The sequence below is a fragment of the Numenius arquata genome, chromosome 7, assembly GCF_964106895.1.
Source record: "Numenius arquata chromosome 7, bNumArq3.hap1.1, whole genome shotgun sequence".
NCBI lineage: Eukaryota > Metazoa > Chordata > Aves > Charadriiformes > Scolopacidae > Numenius > Numenius arquata.
In genome coordinates, this window is record NC_133582.1 from 57,517,734 (window position 1) to 57,540,423 (window position 22,690).

A 22,690-nucleotide genomic window follows, 5' to 3' on the forward strand; every position below is an offset into this window, starting at 1 on the left:
AGTTATTTCTGAGTAGTTATTCCTGAAATATGTCACTCAGAACAGCAGAGGGGTTTTAAGATTTGCGTGCTTTGATGACGGGCTAATGAAAATGTATTTTATATATATGCCACGAGTGTAATGAATTTCAGAGGTAAAAAAAAAAAAAAAAAAAGAATGTAGTGGGCAAATTAGATATTTGTAATTCTCTTTGTCACACTGGCTTGTCTCTACGGTTGGAATCAACTTGGAGAGCCACAAAATCATGGACACTGGACACTCGTGTCCCATAGTGCATTATCCACATGTGGCAAAACACTTCTCTTTGCTGCTCGCTCCTTTACACAGGGGCTGGAATGGACCAAGGGCCGGTTTAAACCCCCAGAACTGCTCAGAAAGGGAGACATAAATCTTGCCATCATCTTTGATGAGGAACCAGAGGAGAGGGAGGACACTCACACGCTGTCTGTCCTGGGCAGCAGCACTCTGGGCTTAGTAGATCTTTTTTGAAGTTCAGCTCTGTTGCAGTCAGGAAGTGATCTGCTCCATTTTATAAATTTTCGTTCTGGTCTTTGCTTTCTAATCCTCCTGTGCTGCCTGGTTTCCCTTGCCTTGGTGTGGGGGGTTTTTTTGTTGGTGGTTTTTTTTTTTTTTTTTTCATCTGCCTTTTTCCATTTTGAGGACTCACGGGCCAGACTCCCTATGCTGGTTTCCGTCACTTTGTACTGTGCAGGTGTTGCAGAGCACGGGCTTAACTGGCCCCCCGGGGGATGCTCCCCTGCGCAGGGAGCCGTGCAGCCAGCGCAAGGAGGTACAAACAGCTCTTGTGCCAATTCTTCTCCCCGTGCTGGCACCGGGAGTGATGGAGAGACCCACGGAAGAGTGTTCTCGGCTCTTAACGGGTGCATCTCGTGGACTGAAATGAGCTGGGGGTAGTCAGGGTGTACTCAAACTACATAAGCTTATCTACGTTCTGCTGTGGCTCGGGCTGACACGGGAGACTCCGCCGAGTTGTGTGACCATAACCCGTTCCCCATCTCCTGCTCTGCAAGTGGATCTTGGCACAAGGCGGAATATGGGCCTTTTATTCTTGTCCTGCTGGCTGGATGAAACCCCACTGTCTACAGATCAAAGGGGTTTGATGGACTGCCAAAAATAGTAACCTATACGTAAAACATGTGCTCCATTTATAGCGATCATTTGGAAAGTTTCCTGCTACTGCAGAAATGCAGATTACATTGATTTACTGTCCAGTACTGTAAAATACTGAGAGGCTTTTCAATGACTTCTATTGTATGCATTTGCAGAAAGGCTGGGGAGATTTCTTCTTCCTTCCTTCCTTTCCCCTTTGGTATATAATACATAATCATGTGAAGTACATCTTTCTGAGTTCTTGCATAGCGTTAGTGAAGTGGGTTAATATCTATTCAACTCTTTGAAAGACGTTGTCACCTGAGCTGATGTCTTAGCCTTTGAAAAATGAAGTGTGTCTTCTTTTGATGTAAGGAACATCTCTTCGGTATTTATGGAATCATTTTGTTTTACTTCTCAGTCTACAGGCTTTCTGTTACCTACGGAATATGTCCTGTGTGTTGTTTTGAGGCACTTGGATGGCTTTTGGGGGAACAGACCAGGGCTTGACATAGCAATTAAACAGGAAGGTACACACGAGTACGGCCACCCTGTATTTTGAGCACAGGTCTGAATCTGCAATTCAGCCTCTCTGTGCTGTGGCCAACGCACCCTTTCCAAGCCCCATCCATCTTCTGGACAAAATAAGCTGCTTTCTGAGTCCTTCATAGAAGGGTCTTAATACCACTGAACAGGCACAAAGGTGCTGCATTTATAGACAGCCTGAGCTCAGGGTGTTGTTCCAACAACTGCTACTTTGGGCAGTATGAACTGATGGAGACACAAGTAAATAATGGAGTATAGAATCATAGAATCATAGAATGGTTCAGGTTAGAAGGGACCTTAAAGATCATCGAGTTCCAACCCCCCTGCCGTGGGCAGGGACACTTCCCACCAGACCAGGTTGCTCAAAGCCCCATCCAGCCTGGCCTTGAACACCTCCAGGGATGGGGCAGCCCCAGCTTCTCTGGGCAACCTGTTCCAGTGCCTCACCACCCTCACAGTAAAGAATTTCTTCCTGAGATCTAATCTAAATCTCCCCTCTTTCAGTTTAAAACTGTTACCCCTCGTCCTATTGCTCCACTCCCTGATCAAGAGTCCCTCCCCATCTTTCCTGTAGCCCCCTTTAGGAACTGGAAGGGGCTATAAGGTCTCCCCGGAGCCTTCTCTTCTCCAGGCTGAACAACCCCAGCTCTCTCAGCCTGTCCTCATAGGAGAGGTGCTCCAGCCCCCTGATCATCTTTGTGACTCTTCACTGGACCCGTTCCAACAGGTCCATGTCCTTCTGTGCCGAGGACTCCAAAGCTGGAGTCTAACAGTGCTATGTCCTCTGCTGGGCCAACATACACAGATCTAGTCTCTAGTATTAACCAAACAGGACTGGATATCTAGTTTACAAACAAGGCCAGGAAGAAAGGAGAGCATCTGTAGCTCTTACGACTCATAAGAAGGCTTGTTATTCCATGTATTCATACATGTATCATGAAAAAAGTAAATTTACTGAATAGCTCGCTAATGTTAAGAAGAGAATGAAAGCTCAAGAAATGAGCAGTGACAGTAACTGGTGGCCTACAACCTTGCAGCCTGTTTGCCAACAATTATCCTCTTCGGTGGATGACAAAGAAGATGACCTTGGCCTTCATTTCATGACTCCTATTAAGGAAGGATGTCATAATTTTCTCTCCAATAACTTATATTCCTAACAGTATTCAGAAAGGCCTCTTTTCCCTTCCTGGTTTTATTTTTCTAAATCCTTTTCCTTCAGACCCTAGCTGCTAATAGGCACCATAAGAGTTAATTATTCTATCTCTGGATACTATTAAATTCACCCCAATTCACTCCTCTGCTTCCCGTCTGTTAACGTCCTAAGGATCAAAGCTCAATATAACTATTTTAGGCCAAGAGTTCAAAATGCTACCATTCATATTATAACTTAACAGGAAAGCATGAGTTACTTTTCCTCCTAATAAATCATATCTTTTTGAGTTATGGGGTTTTTTTTTTGGTTTTTGGTTTGGGTTTTGTTTTTGTTTTTTTTTTTTTTAAACCGAAGAATTAATTCAGTTTTTCCTATTTTGTAGCCCTGGGATCCTAATCTCAAAGATCACATCAATCTGTTTTCGTGCATCCACTATGTGTCAATCAATCACCTGAAGCCAAAGAAATAAAATTAATCTAAAAAAGCGGAGTGCGAAAAGGGTAGCCACGTTTCAGAAAGAACCGCGGGTTTAGAGTGGCGGCGGAAAAAAAAAAAAAAAAAAAGGAAGCCTTTCCTCAGCTATTTTTCCTTTACTTGTGAATTACAAAGACATTTTTCTTTTAGATCTCTGCTGAATTCCTAGCAAGTGTTCCCAATAGCCACTCCATTTGCAACCTGAGGATTTTGCACGGAAGGGGTTGTTTTAATTAGCTCTTAAACGCGATATCCTCAGCGATGGCTTTCAGAACTCTCTGCCTCCTTCTCCTCCTCCTCCTCCTCCTCCTCCTCCTCCTCCTCCCAGACGTGTCGGCCGAGTGCTGGGCTTTACCCTGAAACCATTTCGATCCCGATGGCAGCCAATCTGCCCTCCACATTGAGGCCCGCTAACGCTTTCCACATTGCCTTTGGAGGAGAAATCCCCCCGTTCCCGCGCTCCCGCCAGCGGCGGCCGCGGCGGCGCCCCCTAGCGCCCGCGCTCGGCAACCGGCGCCGCAGCCCCGCGGCCGCCCGCTTAACCCTCTACTCCCCGGCTCCCGCTCTTCCCAGCCTTCTCCCTCCTTCTGGCCAAGGACTATGGCGCAGCTGCCTTAGGGAATGATGTCCCGCTTCTTCCCCGAGCTGTGCTGAGGCTCTGCGTGACGCTACAGCGCTTCAGCCTGCTGAGGATGGCGGGCAAGGAAAAGGGAGCTCTATAGGGGTGAGCACCGCAGTGATCATGGCGTGGGTATCATTACAGTAGCAGGTGAGGGTAAAAAGACTTGAAGGTTTAGTTTAAATGACAGCCCCAAAGTACTTATTTTCATCTATTTATTCTATTCATTTTAAACTGACAGAGGGGAGATTTAGATTAGATATCAAGAAGAAATTCTTTGCTGGGAGGGTGGTGAGACACTGGAACAGGTTGCCCAGAGAAGCTGGGGCTGCCCCATCCCTGGAGGGGTTCAAGGCCAGGCTGGATGGGGCTTTGAGCAACCTGGTCTGGTGGGAGGTGTCCCTGCCCATGGCAGGGGGTTGGAACTGGATGGTCTATAAGGTCCCTTCCAACCCGAACCATTCTGTCATTCTATGATTCCAAAAAGCATATTAAAAGCCCAAGCTCTGCGATTGCACGTCTGTGATGCTCCAACCCTTGCATCGGTGTTGTGAATTCTTCCTCAGAAACAGGGCACTGGAGTATGAGTGTAAGATGAGGGATTGCAAATTCCTAATTAACAATTCCACGCTGCTTGCAAAGCATTTATCCACGTCAAATACTTACCTAAGTTATGTTGTTTATAAAAAGACTTCAAATAGCTTTCCTCTCAGCTCATACAAAATGCCCTCAGATGGAAGTCAAACACTTTGCAGGAATAAACAGGCGCTTTTGAGGCAGCGCTGTTCGAACCCCGTAGCATGACTGGCATTGGCTCCAGCTCAAGGACCGACACGTCCTTCTCCACAGCCCACCACACCAGCCTCCCTCCCCTCCCAGTTCCACCCACAGCACCAGCCCTTTCCTTTCCCCCTTTTAAGTTGATGCCCGGGACTTTTTATTAGGCATAATGCGCATTTTTTTTTTCCCTTCCGCATAGAGTTGTCTTTATCAGTAAAATAAAGCTGGAGCTTGAAGTTCAGAGGGGTAACGAGATGACGGGAGAGGGGAATAACCAGCTGTGTGTATTCTGACTGCTCATTTAAGGAAAGGCAAGGAGAGCAGCCTGGCTGCAAAAGGTAAAATATTACAGGCTATATCATAAGGTTTGGATGTGAACATAGGTACACAATGCTTCTTTCACAGGATTCCTGCTGTAAACTTTGTCCTTTACTGGTTGATTCAATCCTCTGTAATGAAAAAGTTGCCCCAATCTGAACTTTCCTGACTTTTTTTTTTTTTTCCTTTTCGAAGAATAGTAATAACAGAGACCAAAACAAAAGACAGAAGAAAATATACTCCAGCCTGTGTTAAAAGAATCCTTCTTGGAAAATGAAAAGCCATGGTACCACTGGGATCAGCCATTCAAAGGATCTGAAACTTTGCCACAGCCTCCACAGCTGCTACAGAAATGCATTTGATACCGCGCTGCATTCCCCGTATGGTTAATTCACACTTCCCTGGGAGGTGACCTATCCGGCTTGTGGACAGACAGGGCAGTAAGTATGAAGACACCTGACTCCAGAAGCAGTATGGATATATTTGTATCATTTATATTCCCTAGTTCAGAGAGGTGCCATATTGAAGCATCGGGATTTTTTCCTCTCCGTCTGATCTGGTCTCCCGGGTTGCTGCACTGTCTATGTTTTGGGCTGGCCAGGGTACCTCACCAGCGTTACATAGCCCTGGGTAACAGAAATCATGGAAACACCAGGTGATAATCATAGAATCGTAGAATGGTTCAAGTTGGAAGGGACCTTAAAGATCACCGAGTTCCAACCCCCCTGCCCTGGGCAGGGACACCTCCCACCAGACCAGGTTGCTCAAAGCCCCATCCAGCCTGGCCTTGAACACCTCCAGGGATGGGGCAGCCCCAGCTTCTCTGGGCAACCTGTTCCAGTGTCTCACCACCCTCACAGCAAAGAATTTATTCCTGAGATATAATCTTAATCTCCCTTCTTTCAGTTTACAACCATTACCCCTCGTCCTATCACTACAGTCCCTGATCAAGAGTCCCTCCCCATCTCTCCTGTAGCCCCTTTAGGTACTGAAATGCTGCAGTAAGGTCTCCCTGGAGCCTTCTCTTCTCCAGGCTGAACAACCTCTCTCAGCCTGTCCTCACAGCAGAGGTGCTCCAGCCCTCTGACTGTCTTTGTGGCCTACTCTGGATCAATTCCAAGAGGTCTATGTCCTTCTTATGTTGGGGACCCTAAGGCTGGATGCAGTACTCCAGGTGGGATCTCACCAGAGCAGAGTAAAGGGGCAGAATCACCTCCCTTGACCATTGCTGTTATGATTCCAAAATTTGCTACTTCTCTCAGACAGGTGATTTATTTGCTCTGTACAAATCTCCTTCAATAAGCATGCTTGCTTTTTTCTAGACCATTTTTGCAATGTATGCATATATTAATGTGTGCATGCATACATATTGCTCCCTAAATTCTTAACTAGTTCAGGACACTTTGCACTCGCCTGAAATCCTGACTATATCAGATATGCACACAGGCTCCTAGAAACTTGTGGGTCCATGTTTTAATGTCGAGTATCATCACACAGCTTGAGAAACATCTACTTTGCAAAAAAAAATATTATATCTTATATACACAGTTACGGGAGACTGTAGTAGGTCACTGCAATTCTAGTGATATAACCCCAGAAACACAACCTGAAACCTAGAAAACTGAAAAGTATTCAATCAACATATCAGTTTATTGCTAAAGTAAGTTCATATTCCAACCAAGATAGTATGAAAATCAGTATACCCAAGGACTGTAGTCTTTTATGAACTATTGAGTGCTTTAAAACACAATAATGTGCAAAGTCTTTGTGCAAATTGGGTGCCATGTTTCTCTTTTAGAAGCTGAATATTTTTAGTGTCTGATGGATATTAAAAGATTCGGTCTAGTAAATGCAAAACTGACAGATGTGCACCAGTACAGTAATTTCTAAAAATGCAGATGATGCACAAAGAACCCGGGATATTTATTCCTCAAATATATTGTATTTGATATGTTGCATGATAGCTGTTAGGTATGCTTAAAGAATTACTTTTTAATTGCATTCTCACAGGATGTTCTTTTGTTTTACCAAGGAATATTCCCCAGTGTTTCCCTTTTCCATCAGATGCCTCCAGCACGACCACAGGAAGACGTTATTTCCCCTTTACCATAGAAGAATATGTATCAACATAGGACCCATGCAATGCTGTTAAACTAACGATTGTTCGGTAATTTATTTCTCTCTTGTTTCTCTCTTTCCAGTGGAAATACCCGATCCAAACCTGACCAAACTGACTGCAGACATTTTTGTTGACTTTATGGGCTTTGATTCAGGCTCTGTCTGCGATACAAGAGAATCAGCCGTGTGGGTCAGGAGTGTAATTCCATCAAGGACTTCTGGTGACCTCATAAACCATGGGAGCTGGCATTCACTTTAATGGGCACCACGTGGTTAAATTCCCATGCATCATTTTGAAAATGTAGGGCTTCATTTGATATTGCAGAAGGATACCAGACCTACCATGTCAAATTGTTTCTCTTTCTTCTAAAGGAGCCACTAGCTTTATGTTACAGTCAGTCCTCTTTGGTAGCAAATGAAATATGCCATTCTGGAAAATGAGTATTTTCTCTGGCATAAATGAACTTGAAAAGTACATTTCATAGAAAAGCACATATTTGGGTTATATTCTTTTAAATAAACTTTCTAAAAATATGGCAATAAATTCAAGGAAAGGTGTGGTTTGTGCAGCATTGGCTTTGCCTGCAAATTTTTAGGTATGAGACATTTTTAAAGAATTAATTGTACATCAGTTAGAAAATATAGGAATGGAATGGTTTTGGGTCAGTTGAAAAATGGGACCATAATAAACCTGGTTTAAGTTAAACTAGGTAAGTTGGTTCAAATTGCTAATGTTGAATGCCCTCAGATAAAAGTTACTTTAACTAAAGCCATTTAACTGTATTCAGTACACCAGCTTTAGGACATTGTTGTTAGGAATTTCCAGGGGTTCAATACGTTGACTTGAAGTTTCAATTTGTGAAATTTGTTCTATCACCTTTGTAAGGCATTTGCAGATTTTCTCTTGCCTTCTCTCAACCTACATTTTGCCTGTTGAAACCATGATTCGGGTCAATGTGGTAACAGAGACATAACCTAAGTTTGTCAGCTTGGCTTTTTAATCATATATCACACCACTGTATAGCAAGGAGATGCTCTAAAAATTGCTTGTTGTGTTGAGTGCATATCAGGAAAGGACCTGCCCTCCTTAATTCTGAGAGTACAGATCAGTGAATTGCCTAATCTCTATTTTGCCCTCAACATTGTAAGTAATTTTATTGCTAGCTTGTCCGTAAATAACAAAATCTTTGTGGCATAGCTAGATAATATTCCTGAATTAGATACATACTAGGATATATTATTCTTTATTCTGCTTCAGGTAACAAACCACCTTGAGATTGAATGGGGAAAGAGGATACCTTCTAGACAGATTATTCAAAAACTACTTACTGTGACTTTCCTACTGCCTTAATGTGAAGTCCCTGGTATTTGTCGTTCTCTGGGTTAACTTCTGAACTATATGCATCGCCGTTCCCTATGCCATGTTGCACTGAAAAGTACACGTTTTCCACCATGTGCATGGCTCAGCCATAGGGTATAGCATATATACGCTTTCCTGTAGTTATCTCCTGTTTTCCCATAGCCAGGTGGAATAATTGCATATCTTAAGTTTGGTTTAAAATTCTTCTTAAAGAATTTCAAATGTGAGCATATGGGAGAAGGTTGGTTCTCTGGTGTTAAGGTCATAATACAGTGTATGTAGATTTTATACAACAAGCTCCTTCTTAAAGGCACTCAGAATTATTCCAGTTGTAATCTCATAGCTCAGATAGTTAATAAATTACAGGCATATGGAAGGCTGTAATAGCCTTGGGATGCAAGTTGTATTGTAGTAGGTTAGATAGTTTGTACAGGAGGAGGATCCCTAAGGCTTGTTGAATAAATAGATGGATCTTCTCTTTGCTCCATGGAAAATGATGTATGTTTTTGGTTTGTTTGTACGACTTTCTCCACATGAAACGTGTGTTTGGTCCAACAATTCTGTGGTTTCCTCACTTTGTGATAATAATTAACACCCTCACTGAAGTCTAAGCAGTGATGACATTTGTTTAGGGGCCTGACTCTGATTTTTGTTGCTGTTTTGCCTTATGTTACTTTCAATATGCAACTGAAACCATTTTGGAATATCTAAAGGTTCAGAGATTCTTGTTTTTTTGGTCTTACTGACCATTTAGAAACTCTTTCATGCAACATATCCTTCAGCCTTTTAGGAGGCACAACCTCTCCAGCCCTGTGGGTCTGGGTTGACAGTAGCAAGCTGAAACTAAAGCCAGCTATTCAGGACTCTGAATGCAGCAGGCTGGGAAAGAATGCCTTTTTTTTTTTTTCTTCCTGAAGAAACAGAGAAATAGATATAATTAATACAAAAGTAAATCAGTCATTAGGTAATTGGTTTTTAGGAGGTAAATGTGTTAGGAGAGAAAAAAAGAAAGAATATCTTAAACTCTACTTAAAAGATTCCTGAAGCTTTGGGGAAAATTTATTTTAGGAAAGATGACAATGGTTCCCCTCAATAATCTTGTAAAAAAGATTAATAGCTTTGGAGTAGATGTACATATTTTGAACTTCCTTTCTGGACAGAGCACAAAGAAAACCTGGCTTGTTTGTGGTTGTAGAAGAATCATAGGTGGCTTTGTGTAAGAAAGGCAGGTAGCTGCCAGGGACATACAAACCTCCTTCCCTTTCCCTGTTCTTTTTTTCCGTAATAACTTTTTTTCAATATGTTGTCATTTTTTCCCCCATTTTTCCTAAATAAAGTGAAATGTCAAATCAGCAGAGAATTAAAATGTATTTATAAAAAAACAACCAAAAGGGCATCTGATGTTTTACAGACATTCCAACACCTTCAGGAAATTTGAACTCACACCAAAGGGTCTGATATTCATTTGAATCTCCATCTGTGCTGAAGCACATGTGTGCGCACAACACACATTGAACCACTACAGTGGAAAAAAAATCCCTGCTCTTAAATTATAGCAGCTCTCTACAATTCTTCTGTAACCACAAAGGCTTTGGTAGTTTTGAGACATTGCAGTGGCTTCGGGTGATCTGATCACAGAGCTCAGTTTTGTTAAAGAAATCCCTTTGCTGAAAGGTATGGAAAAGCTGCAGGAGAAACACGGGGAGCTGCAGGCTCACAGCGTGAGGGTAGTTTGGAGCAAAGGGGAAGGGTTCAAGAAGCTGATGTGACAGCAGACACCCTACAGCCAGTGTTAATGCTGGAAACATTGCAGTTTTAGTTCCCTCACCAGAAATCCCCATACTTGCAGGAAGGAATATAGTCATTAGTCCTCAATGGGAATATGACCTTTCCCTTTAAGTATCTGTGTGATGCTTTTGATCCTTTTGACTCTCTCTAAGGGATAGATTAAATATGTGGCACAATGTCTACTCCTGAGTGAGGATTAAGCCTGGCTTTTGGAAGCAGAACTATATTGCCTAACCCATCATCATTTATCACGTTCTCTGGGGACCTGTTCTCCATTTTTCTTCCCCTCCCCCAAACTTTTAGAAAATCCCCTTCTCTGGGGTTTAATATTGATCTCAGCTGCATCGACCTTGGCTTCACTGTAGTTACTTCTGATTTTACACTTAAACAGGTCTTATGTCTCAGATATCTTGTTAAACAAAGTGCTCTTCTGAGGCTCAGACCTCATGCAACCTGTACTCCTCTTAGCACATTTCTGTACATGCATTTTAATAATAAATACCTTTAAAATGATTTATAGGTTTGTATCACCCTATATTTCAATGGAATTCCCTGAGGATAGACCTTGCCCTATAATACTTTTATTCTGATTTAATGAAGCAGTGAAGCATGTGATTACCTTCAGGACCTGTGTAAATCTCATTAACTTCAATTAAGCCCAAGAACATGCTTTAGTCCTTCACTAAACAGGGATGCTTAAGGCAAACATGCACATAAATGTTTTTGCTGAATCAAGTCCTAGTGTTTTATCCATTTTTGTTCCTGTTTCTCTTCTGCTCTGTCTGATGATGTAATAATTTTGGTCTTGTAGTATCCTTGCACGCTGCTTCCAAGTTAGAAGCTACGGTGGGACTGAAGGTCTCATTCAGGGGAGGATAAAATTAATCCGTTCTGCAGCTGTGAACCAGAGAAGTCCCAGCAAGCTTCCCAGTAAAATGAAAAAGTGATGGTATGCCACGCTGGCTCATAAAAATGTAATTTAAGCACTGCCCTCTCAATAAAAATATCACATTTAGGACACAGTAATCCCCTTCTGAACCTTATCTTACTTTTCAACAGCTCTTTGGACTCTTACAATTGATGCACTTTGAATTTCCTGTTGGTCAGGTAGCATGACTTTCTGTAGCTCCCTCCCACAACCACAGCTTTGCGCTTCGTTCTAAGCAGGCAATATCCAGACACAGGCGGAAAACTGAAGCCGTGGTACAAAATTCAGTAAATTCAGGGGCTTTTAGGTACTTAGTTGGCAGACTTCAGAACTACCGGTGCTTGGAGCTGTGGCCTCTGCACATATTGCACCAAAATGAATGAAACTTCAAAAATGCTTTTCAATTGTTTTCTCAAGACTCCTGCCAGAATCTTTGCCTTCTTTTCATACTTTTTTCTTTTAATGAGCTCCTGATTTATGACAAGAAATCACCACACACCTAGGTTCTCTGGGCTTATTAAAATAGACAAATTCTTTGGTGTTAGAAAATCATCATAAGAACATATATTTTTTCCATACTAGATTGAATCATTGTAGGCAAGTGCCCCAGTCCTCCTCCCAGCTATGGTCTGGAGGTTATATTTCAGCGCAAGGAAAAAAATAACCCTTTCCAGTTCCTGGCTCAATAAAGCCAATGTTTTCATTGGGGGCAGCAGGATGATTCTTGTCCCTGCGGTGTTCTGCATTTTATCTATATCAAAAGATTCGCTTGCTCTGCCTTAGCATAGTTAATCTGCCAAATAGGAGTCATCTTCCCAGCTTCCATCTCTGAATTGGGCTGGTGATTTATATGCTCACAGTCTGTTTTCACGATGTCTTTCCTGGCTGTCTTGTACCTCTCCCCTGTGGAGCCCTGGGCCTTAAAATCATTGCAGTAAGGACAGGGCAATCAGTCTTCTTTAGATACGTATTGGATTTTACTAGTGCCTGAGCTTATAGAACGTGCCAATGTCTTTTGTGGTTCTGGCAGGGAAACCTCAGGAAAGTGTGGAGCTTTGGTTTGGATAACAGAGGAGCTGGTTGGGACTTTTTAAGCAAAGTGTTCTTTTTTATTGTTCTTTTCATCAGATAATGCTGGGAATATATGAACAAGTTTCAGAAGGAGTTTTGGAACTCCAGGATGGTGTTTCTTCTCAAAATCACAGAGCCATATGTTAGCTTCAGATTCTGTCTTTGGAAGCAGCCTCGTTGCAAAGTGCAGCTCTGTTTCGTTCAGGTAAGGGATTTAAAAATATAAGAATGGCCGCCATCAGACAGACCAAAGGCCTCTACAGCCCAGCAGCCTGTCTGACAGTAGCCAGTAGTACATGCTTAAGGAATCATAGAATGGTTAGAGTTGGAAGGGACCTTAAAGATCATCGAGTTCCAACCCTCCTGCCACGGGCAGGGACACCTCCCACTAGACCAGGTTGCTCAAAGCCCCATCCAGCCTGGTCTTGAAGGTGTCTGCTTAAGGCCAAACATATACCAAAATTTTCTGTCCCAATGAAAACTGGAGTCAACCACGACTTTTATTTGATAATCTTTAGTTCTTGTATGGGAAGGGTCCATGAACTGTTATTTCTATCCCCCTTCTTGCAATTCAGTATTATTTTAGACCTGTATTACTGCTTCCGTGGTCTCTTCTCCAAGCAGAAAGCCCAACCTTCATACAGAAACTATTCCACACCTTCCTCCTTCACTGAAATTTATCTGAAACAATTCCAGTACAATCTTTGGTCTGTACCATATCAAATGTGCATGGTCTAACCTCAGACGACGGTGGGTTTTTTGATGAATAAAGACTTAAATACTACCTGAAGGAAGGTTTGCTCTCTGGTTTCAGAAAAGGTGAATGCTCCAGTCACAAAACATATGGACAGTCTCTTCCTTCCAGCTCTGGTGAATATTATTTGAAACAGAGAAGTATATTATTTAATACCCAAATAGAAAGATGGAGGTGTCTGAGATCACTTCTGTATCCAAAAACATTTGGCTCGGAAGTAGAAATCTTAGGACTGGTGAGGCTGCCTGAATTGCCAGGTTGTTTCTTTCTGTCTGGAATGAGAGATGAGGCCTTGCTTTTCTTTCCTCTTTGAAAGGCCCTTACTTCATCCCACCATAGCCTGAGGGCCGAGGAGGGTAAGAGGAGAAATGTGGGACTGCAACCGTCTCCAGCCTCCGCAATGGCAAGTGGGACAAGATTATACAAGTTATACGTTTGGTCTGAACAACTTGGGTTCCATTCACTTGCCTAAACATAGATGGTGGGTGCCACTTGAGGCACAGCAGGGTACCTGGGACACCTATACGGGGCTGGCAGGTAAGGAAAACTTGTGTCTTTATGGAGTGACAGCTAGTGAGCTGACCAGGTATCTTCAAATACTACAAATACATGTTTGGCAATTCCATTGCAGACCTAATTTTATTCATTCTGGTTCTCTTTGTATGTGCCCTGCAGATTTGTTTCAATTTCGAGAAGCATAGTACAAGTCAGGTACAACACCCACTTTAGTACAAATCTGCTTATTGTGCACAAAATGCTGTTTCCTAAGAAAACAGAGGAAACAACCAATAACATTTCTAGCTTACCTGCACTAAGTTTTTTTTCTGCACTCAGGTCAATGTTCCACATTTCTTCTCAATTCTACACTCTTGTGACTCTTTCCTCTGAAGTCTTCTTTCTTATTTGTTTTGATGTCCTTAAGGCACACCACTTGTCCATTGTTCAACCCCACATTAGATTCAAGGAATATTTTGACCCGTTTGACTTTGCCCAGGGTTAGACCTTCCTGTGTTCTTGGACATTGTTTTCCAGGTATCTCCCTACGTAAATTTGTCTTTCATTTAACTTGGCTGAATCTGGAGACTTTATATCAGTGACAGGCTATTGGTGATGGCCTTGAAAGCCTCCCATCTTTTAGGATTTATCCAGTAATTCAGAGATTACTAAAATAGAGATTACAGGGGAGTCAAATGACTGCAGCTGAACAGAGGCAAAAGAGTATCTAAGCAAGCCAGTAAGATTAAGTTACCGATGAAATATGAATCAAATTCCAGATTCACTTTTATTTTATGAGTTAATTGGACCAGATATAAGTTATCATCTCACCAACTCTTCCTTTTTTGCTATAGACTCCATTTAAGTAGCCATAAGACGGTGTAGGCTGGAAGGAGCCTCTGGAGACTGTGTAGTCCAACCTCCTCCTCCAAGTAGGTTCAGTTAAACCAAGCCGCTCAACAGGGCCCAGTCCTGTCATGTTTTACGTATCACTAAAGATGGAGACTTCAGAGACTCACTGGGCAACCGCGCTAATGGTAAATGTTTTTTTCCTACATCTAGTCAAAATTTCCTGCGTTCCAACTTGTGCATATTACTTGTTGTCCTTGCTCTGTGTACATCTGAGAGCCGCAGTGTCCTGGAAGAAACAAAACAGGTTACGAGTCTGGACACCCGTGATTTTTACAGGGTGATTGCTTTTACTATACCATAGCCTTGATACAGATACAAAGTTTGAATGATCTCTTGCTGCATAATTGCAATTCCTACCTCAACTTCTAGAATTATCCTTTGAAATGAAGCTTTTGAGAGACAATCACATCTTGCATAGTGACATGACTTTAAGAAATATAGATTGGTTTGAATATTAATGAAGTCTGGCTCCTTGGATGTTTATTCTATGTTCACTTGCTTGCGAGTTTTTGAGGAGAACTGACAGGCAGGTTGAACAGACAGATGGATAGACAAAGAGCATTATTACAGATGTTTTATATTTGGAAAATCAAACTAAAAATACTAATTTTCCAGTTAAAAATATATGTGTTTAAGTCAATTTCCTAACAAAAAGAAACCATTTATTTTCCTTGTTTTCAAGTGTAAAATCAAGATCAGATTTTGGAGTTTCTAAGGTCATGCCTATACGGGAAAATTAGACAGGTCAAGGGAATATTATGAGTGCCTGAATGGGTTGTCTCTATTGCTAAACTGTTGGAATAGTCCCCTGCAAGTTTTGTCCTGAGACAATTGCTGATGTCCCAAAGAGCAGGTGGGCATGCTTTGGAAGCCAGCAGAGACCATGGTTCATTCTCATTAGGCAGTTTGGGAAACTAAAGAGGGTTTTAAATATGTATACACAGTCCTTTCCATATTGTTGGCCTTAATGGGAAAGAATGATCATTTGCCCGTTAAATTTTACCTGTACAGACTTTGACATCTGTTATCAGATGGAAGTAAACCAACTCAATATAATTTATTATATATACTATAATATAATATTGTATCATTTATTTCAGGTGGATCTATTTTTGAGAGTCTCACAATTCCCAACACAGAACAAATGACTGGATTTCTGATCTTGACACTGGTCTTAGTTTACCTTTATTCCTTGTTGACCACAGGTTATTAGATGATGGTGGTGTTCAATTTACTCTTCTCACTTTGCCATAATTAAAAGTAGAATTTGCTTCTTAAAGGCCTTAAATCCTTCCTCTCTGTGGCAAATATTTACTGATTTGCTATCTTTGCTGGAATAGGAATGAGAGAGATACAGAAGTATGCTCAGGAGAGTGCTGAACAATCGCAAATCCAATACCAGGAGAGAGCTTCTAACTTTTATTCATTGTGCGTTACTGTGATCTCCATGTTCCTTTATCCATTGAGCAGAGATGTTGAGGATCTGAATGCCTAGTCCTTGGAGAGTCACACATAATATAAACATGAGCTAGATACCACAATGTCTAACTTTGAGGACCTGGGCTCATACCATCAGTAGTATTTAGGGATATCGCTCTTGGTTTTGGATCTAAATTCCAGAAACTTCAATAGGTTAAAATTATCATTACTTTTAAGTATTTTTCTTCTGATCTGTATGAGACTATCCAGTCCCTAAGATAGATATTTAGATTCCCAGTACGTAGGTGCTTCAACCTAGAATCTAGAATAGTTAATGCGCAAGGAAGCATCTAAAGTCAAAAGGAAAATGGTGAACTGCCCAGAGCAAATGAATAGGAAGTTCCCATTTCCTGCAGGTTGAAGGATGCCTTTAAACTATTTTCAATGCTATGGGCAGAGCTTACTCGAGTCTTTTGAACCACTCCAGAGTAAAAATAGAGGACAGCAGTGTCTGGTTTTTAAACATGGTTAGAACTGTACCAATATTCAGCAAATAATGTGAAATCCCAGGGAGAGGAATTACTTCTCCAGTGTTTCTGTTGGCATTGTTGAAGACGGCATCTGTTAGTGTACTTTTATGGAGACATGTCTTGTTGGTCCTGTATTAAGAGAACCAGCTGGGTTATGTTCCTCAGGAGATTTACGCATACCTGTGTGACACAAATGTGTACCAGAGTGTGGATAACAGAGGCGACCAGCAGACACAGCAGCCTGGGCCAGTTTAGGCAGAGAGGTGCAGAGAAGGGGGCCAGAAACTCTGTTGAAGACAGTGTACATGTGCTCAGTGATGGTGGAGACCCATCATGGGGCAGCAACCGAAGCAACTTCCTCTGGCATCAGCTGAACCTGAGCTCCCGAGGGAGAATGCAGCTCTTCGGGTCCATGGATGCTTCACCAAGGACCTCTCTCCACGCTGGGGGAGATCATGTCCTTGGCTGCAGGAGGTGTGTACTGATGAGGATCTGTGTCACAAAAAAAGGAGCTGCAGGAAGAGGTCTACAGGCTAAATAGCATCAGAGACAAGAAAAGGAGTTTGATGACATCTTCTCCAAGACCTCGTAGCTGCAAGAGCCTGAACTCCAACTGTATGAAGGGAAGGGCAGACGGAGGCATTGATGTCAGAGACCCCCATGATGGTGACGGCTGCAAGCCAAGAACTTGAACTTGCTGAGCCTGAGCCGCAGCACCGTAAGAAGTAATCAGTACACTCAATGAGAAGAAACTCCATTTAAACAGAAGAACAAAACCTCTTTCACTGATGTCAGGGTAGTCAAACACTATAACAGGATGCCCAGAAAGTTTGTGGAGTCTCTATACCTGAAGATATTCAAAATGTAGCTGAACATGATCCTGGGCAACCTGCTCTAGTTGACCTTGCTTTGAGCAGGGGTTCATAGTAGATGATCTTCAGAGGCCCCTTCCAGCCTCAGCAATTCTGTTTTTCTTTGACATAGTGGAAAGTAATGAAGACATATCAAACCAGGATAAATCACTCTATGGGGAGTGATACATTATGAGCTTCTGGTACCCAGACTAGTTCATTAAGAGCTAGTTGAGGTACATGTGACCTGTGTATCTCTGTGCAGGCATATTCATATGTGGAAAACATCTAGTTTCTGGATCCAGATGGGGCTTAAGGAAAGTCTAGCCAGGGCAGTTCTAGCCATGAACAGATGTGTGATTCAAGATACACATTTGATAATTGAAAAAGAAAACACTTAGAGGATTCAGGCATCACCTGATTTAGGTGTAATTCAGGCCTTTTTGGATGCTTTTTTTTTTAACTTAGGTTCCTGAATTTTCTGTGAACCTGTGCTTTACGTGCCCAGGTTGTTCATCATTTTCCATCTTCAAGCCTAGCCAGGAACAACCAAGAGAGGAGTGAAAAAGTTCACATCCGTCTCCAAAAGAGAAAACGAAAAGAGGTTTTTGACCGTCTTTCTGCGCATTCCTACCTTTGAGGCCATACCATTGCTGTTGCTTGGTGCCAGCAACCCTGCATTCTTAATTTGAATATGTATGTAAAATGGATGACCCTCACCTTCCCACAGCTGTGCAACTATTATAACCTTATAACTTCAAATAATGTTTTACAGCTGGGGCACAGGGCTGAAATAATACATGTGGTTACTTACTTCTTTATATACGGTATCCTTCAGTTCCAGTCTGTGTCTGCTGTTCCTCAGTAGGGCAAATATTGACATACAGCATTTTGCTCCCCTTTAGCTCTTGCACTTCCCTTTTAACCAGATGTAACAAACTCTTTCCTAAACTATTCTGGCTCTACTGCTATGTATGTTGACACCAATGGACTTGTGAGTGAGTAGGCCTGTCAGCAGTGGATATTTTTCTCCTCCATTGTCATTGGAATAATGACATCTCTTGCTTTATATGGTTTTGTGTCCTACAACTCAATAATCCAGTGCAGACCTCGGTGTCTGACTGCAAGACACCAGTCTGTAATTCGCCTAATAAGCCTAAACAAAGGAAATCCCTTGACTTCAGGACAAGAATGTGTCCTGTGTTCTTAGTAGCAGGCTAGAGAGCAAAATTGCTACGCTCCTTCATTTCTCTTTAAAGTCAGTCATTCCCCATACCTGCATGACCAGCTTCCTTTAAACCACAGCAAAACCCATAATACATAATTATTTTACAACACAGAGATTTTATTTGCTATTTTAAGTGTTTTCCTTGGTTTTTCTTTTAAGAGAAGAAGAATATAAACCTTCTAGAACAAAACGTGCTGAGGATGGCTTTCAGCTGCCGCGCTCTTAGCTAGAGCCAAGTGCCTTGGAAGTGCAGGTATGTTTACATCTGGGTTTTATTTCTGGCCCATCTTTAATAAAGATGCAACAACGATAAAGCAAAACACAACACAACATGATAATATATGGCACATAATAAAGAACTGCCATAAGTACACAGGGGGCTCAATTTTGCTTTCACTCTATCTCTGCGAAACTCCATTGTTCAAGACTAAGCCTTTACAATTGTCAGAGTTCCTTGTGGTTCAAAAGGAGATATTTTCCAGAATTATGAGGTCACTTGTTCCTGTTTGCCATTCTGCAATATTCTGTTTATTCCTAGAATCCCTGTTCTTTCAGCAATAGCTGATGCTCTCTATAGCTGTTACTCCCAGGGGAATCGAGACTTTAAACATTCATTAAAAAGTGAATTGCTATTGTTGACAAAATACAGATGGCCAAGCATGAACCGGTGACACCTAGGAGTGCACTTCCAGTGCAGCGCATGGCGACGCGGCCGTGTGAACGCTCTGGTTGCTTTTACCAAACCAGTGCGTCCTTTGTTACCAGACTGGCCCCGCTGCACGCTCCTATTCCTTCGCCTAAATACGGCGCAAGCTGTTAAAGTCATTTCTTTAAAAAATGAACCGAACTTATTTCTGCTTTTGAGAGTGAGAAAAGATACGCTCTTTCACAGCAAAACTATTAGCGAACAATATCCGCACAAGGCTCAGCTCACAAAATAATTACCCTGAGTCAAAGCTGCTACGAACGTAACGCTGGATGAGTCCCAGAGGCTCTGTCTGAATGGTGGGGTGTGCGCCGTAGCCATGTCCCCCATCGTCCGGGGGGGACCTGGCTGGGCCGGAAACCGGGGTGTGGGGGTGGAGGGTGGAAGGGAGTCAGTGTGGAGCCAGGGTGCAGCTGGGGCACACACACACACACACACACAGGGCTGTAGGAGCTGGGAAGCACGCCTGGATTCCACAGGTTAGACATAGCCATAGCTTTAAATCAGCCACGTATTTAAATAGTTTATTAAGCTGCAGCCGACAGACTTAGTCTCTGTAGACCAGAGTTAGATGCTGCACCGGGGCGTAGCATCCAGCACTGCACTTGCATAACGATGTGTATTGCACTCCAGGTTAGCTTGCTGTGGAAAAAGCCAAAGGAAGCCTCCAGCAGTTAACATTTTCAACTTTGGGAATACTGTGTCATAAGCTAAGACTGAGACAATAAAAATTTGGGGGTTTTTGCAACTTTATAAACACTTCTAGAAAGAGATATTTTGGGCAGATAGGTAGAAATTGCAGCGGCTACATTGAGCTTTGGGTTATTTGGGGCTTAAAGGTTTTCTGGTTTTACATTTTCTGTTAATCCCTGATATCTCTTACATTTTTTCTCATCCTTTTATATATAAGTAACATTTCTTCCCCCACTGTTTTTCTACTGCTATATTTAAACTCTTCTGGATTTTCCTTCCATTTTCTTTAAATAAAGTTTTGTGGTCCTCCTTTCTCCCTCATACTCTCTTTTTTTTCTGTCATCCTTTCTTCCATTCCCCTCTTTTCTAGGTGTGGAAAATTGCAATTTGCCTTTCTTTCTCTCCAAATGGTTGAGGCATTTCCCATGCTATTGTGTGTGCGTGCATGTGTGTGTTTGTGTGTGTAAAAGAGAGAGAGAAGAAGAGATACTGTGAGGCTGCCAGCAAAAATCAAAATTGGAGGAGACAGGAGAGCAGAGGGAGTAAGAGACTGTCTTATTGAACTTGGAGAGGAATGAGGCCCACCTGGGGCTGAACCAGCCACTGGGAAGATTAAGGAAATAAAATAATTATGGAAAGTTAGTGCTGGAATTGTGAATGGGCCTGAGAGACCTGGCTGGGGCTCAGGAACTGGGAGTGGTGGCTGCCTGAGCTGAATCAAATACTCAGTCACTCAAAATGGAATAAATACGGATAGAGCAGACACACTGAGAAATTGTACTTTTGTACTTTGACTTGACTTTTTTTAGCCTTATGGATCGAAAGAAGATGATTTTTCTTTTTTAAAAAATGGAATTTGAAAAATGTAAACACAGGTCTATTTGACAAACATTTAAAAAGTACTGTGATCAAATAGCCAGGAACAAAAACACGGTCCGTAAGGAATAGCTACTCAAATCTCTGACCTTTCAGAGCAGAGCAAGGCTCTCAGCATCGGTGCAGTGAAACACAAATGGGGTCAGCACAGTTAAAACAGACATAGCTGCGAGCTTAAGGTTCCTATTTCTCCCTGGTTTTTCATAAAGAAGACTTAAGGTAATCTCTTTCTAACTGAGTAAGTATTGTCTGCTTCTGAAATGCATAATCCCAAAGCTAATGTTAAAATGTAAAGAACAGGACAGTAGCTTGAAAATTCATTTTTCGCATAATCATACGAGTGACTCTAGTGTACACCACAATGTGATTTTAATGCTCTCTCTTTTACTCTGTGGTTTTTGTGTTGCTATTTCTTTGAACTTTATAAAGTTCATAGAAAAAAATGCACTTTAATAAATAAAAGTATCTTCCAGCATGCACCTTTCTTTAAAAAAAAAAAAAGCAAACACTTTAGAAATTATCTATTTCAGTTTCCTCACCCACTTTTCATGATATCAAATAGATTTATTTGATAGGATGTGCATTTTTTAATCTTAAGTGAGATGTGGCTAGAAGTTTAGAAGAAGATTCTCAGCTGGCATAAGCTGTCACAGCCATTCATTCGCTTCAAGTTCTAGCTATATGAGTAATAGATATAGGCCGGCTTGAAAGATGCAAAAAGCTAGTGGACAAGATGAAAATGAGATGAACAGTGCAGCTTGTGATATCAATTTGAATATATAAACATGCTACATATGCCTTGTTTCTCGTATTTCTCCGTAGATATCCCTTATTAGCTACTACTAACAGAACGAATGGACTTTTGGTCTGATGCTCTATAAGCAGCTCTTTCAGTCTTATGGCATATAAAAAGTTTGTCAATACAGGGATATTTTAAGTATGGTCCTGTATAATAAATAACATGATAAATAGGTAGGATAAAACTTTCTTATGAAAGGGAAGCAAGTTTAATGCAGTGGAAAGTGGAATGGACAATCCCATTCTTATGTTCGACCATCTATTATACCATCAACACTTTACGACTGAGGGATTTGAGGAGGGATGGAGCAGGAATAGGATAGCAGGGATCTGAGTAGGATTTTTCCCTTTTCTTTTGCAAAGAAAGAGGAAAAAGGCATAAAAAGAAAAAACATCTCTTAATCACTATACGCTACTTTTTTTCTAATTGCAACTTGCATCACTGATATAGCAAACAGAACTGACACGAGAACACGTCATTATGAGATGGCACAACTCATGCTACTGATTTTTGTAGGTCACACAGTTCTTACCACACCACTGCAGAAAGCATACTATTTTGAAATGCTTGGAGGGGCCCACCAGATATTAACTTAAGAATTATTGGTTGTGGGTAGAAATAGGCTGAAGGCATTTCCTGCTGTGAACGACACTTGGAAGTTCTCCTTTTGCAGTACTGTAGAAAACAAGGGCAGAATTTATGCAGCATTCGTAGACAGCAGATTTCCCCAGATGCTTCAGAAATGCTGTCAAATTAAAACTGCTCTTCAGGAGGGCTTCGTATATTGTTTTTATTGGCTATATAACAATAATTCAAGTGTGAATGTAAAATGAGTCTTATTTACTTGCTGGTGGAAGTGTGGATGTTGTGGGATACTGGAGTGAATTTTTTTATATTTACTTTCTGTTTTGGTGGAGGTTGTACAGACTTTCTAAATGACAGCTGCTGGAAACGTAATCAGGAGCCACAGACACCACCTGCCCTGAGATCACAAACAAGTCCCCACATCTCTCTGACCTGACTCATGACCAAAAGCTATTAAACCTATATGTTCTCCTTCTCTGATGTATTCAGTTTGATAAATCTTGTCAAATGTTTCTATACCCAGGGGGTGCAATACAAAAATCCCAGGTTATATATTTGGGTAGAGCTTTCTCTCTAG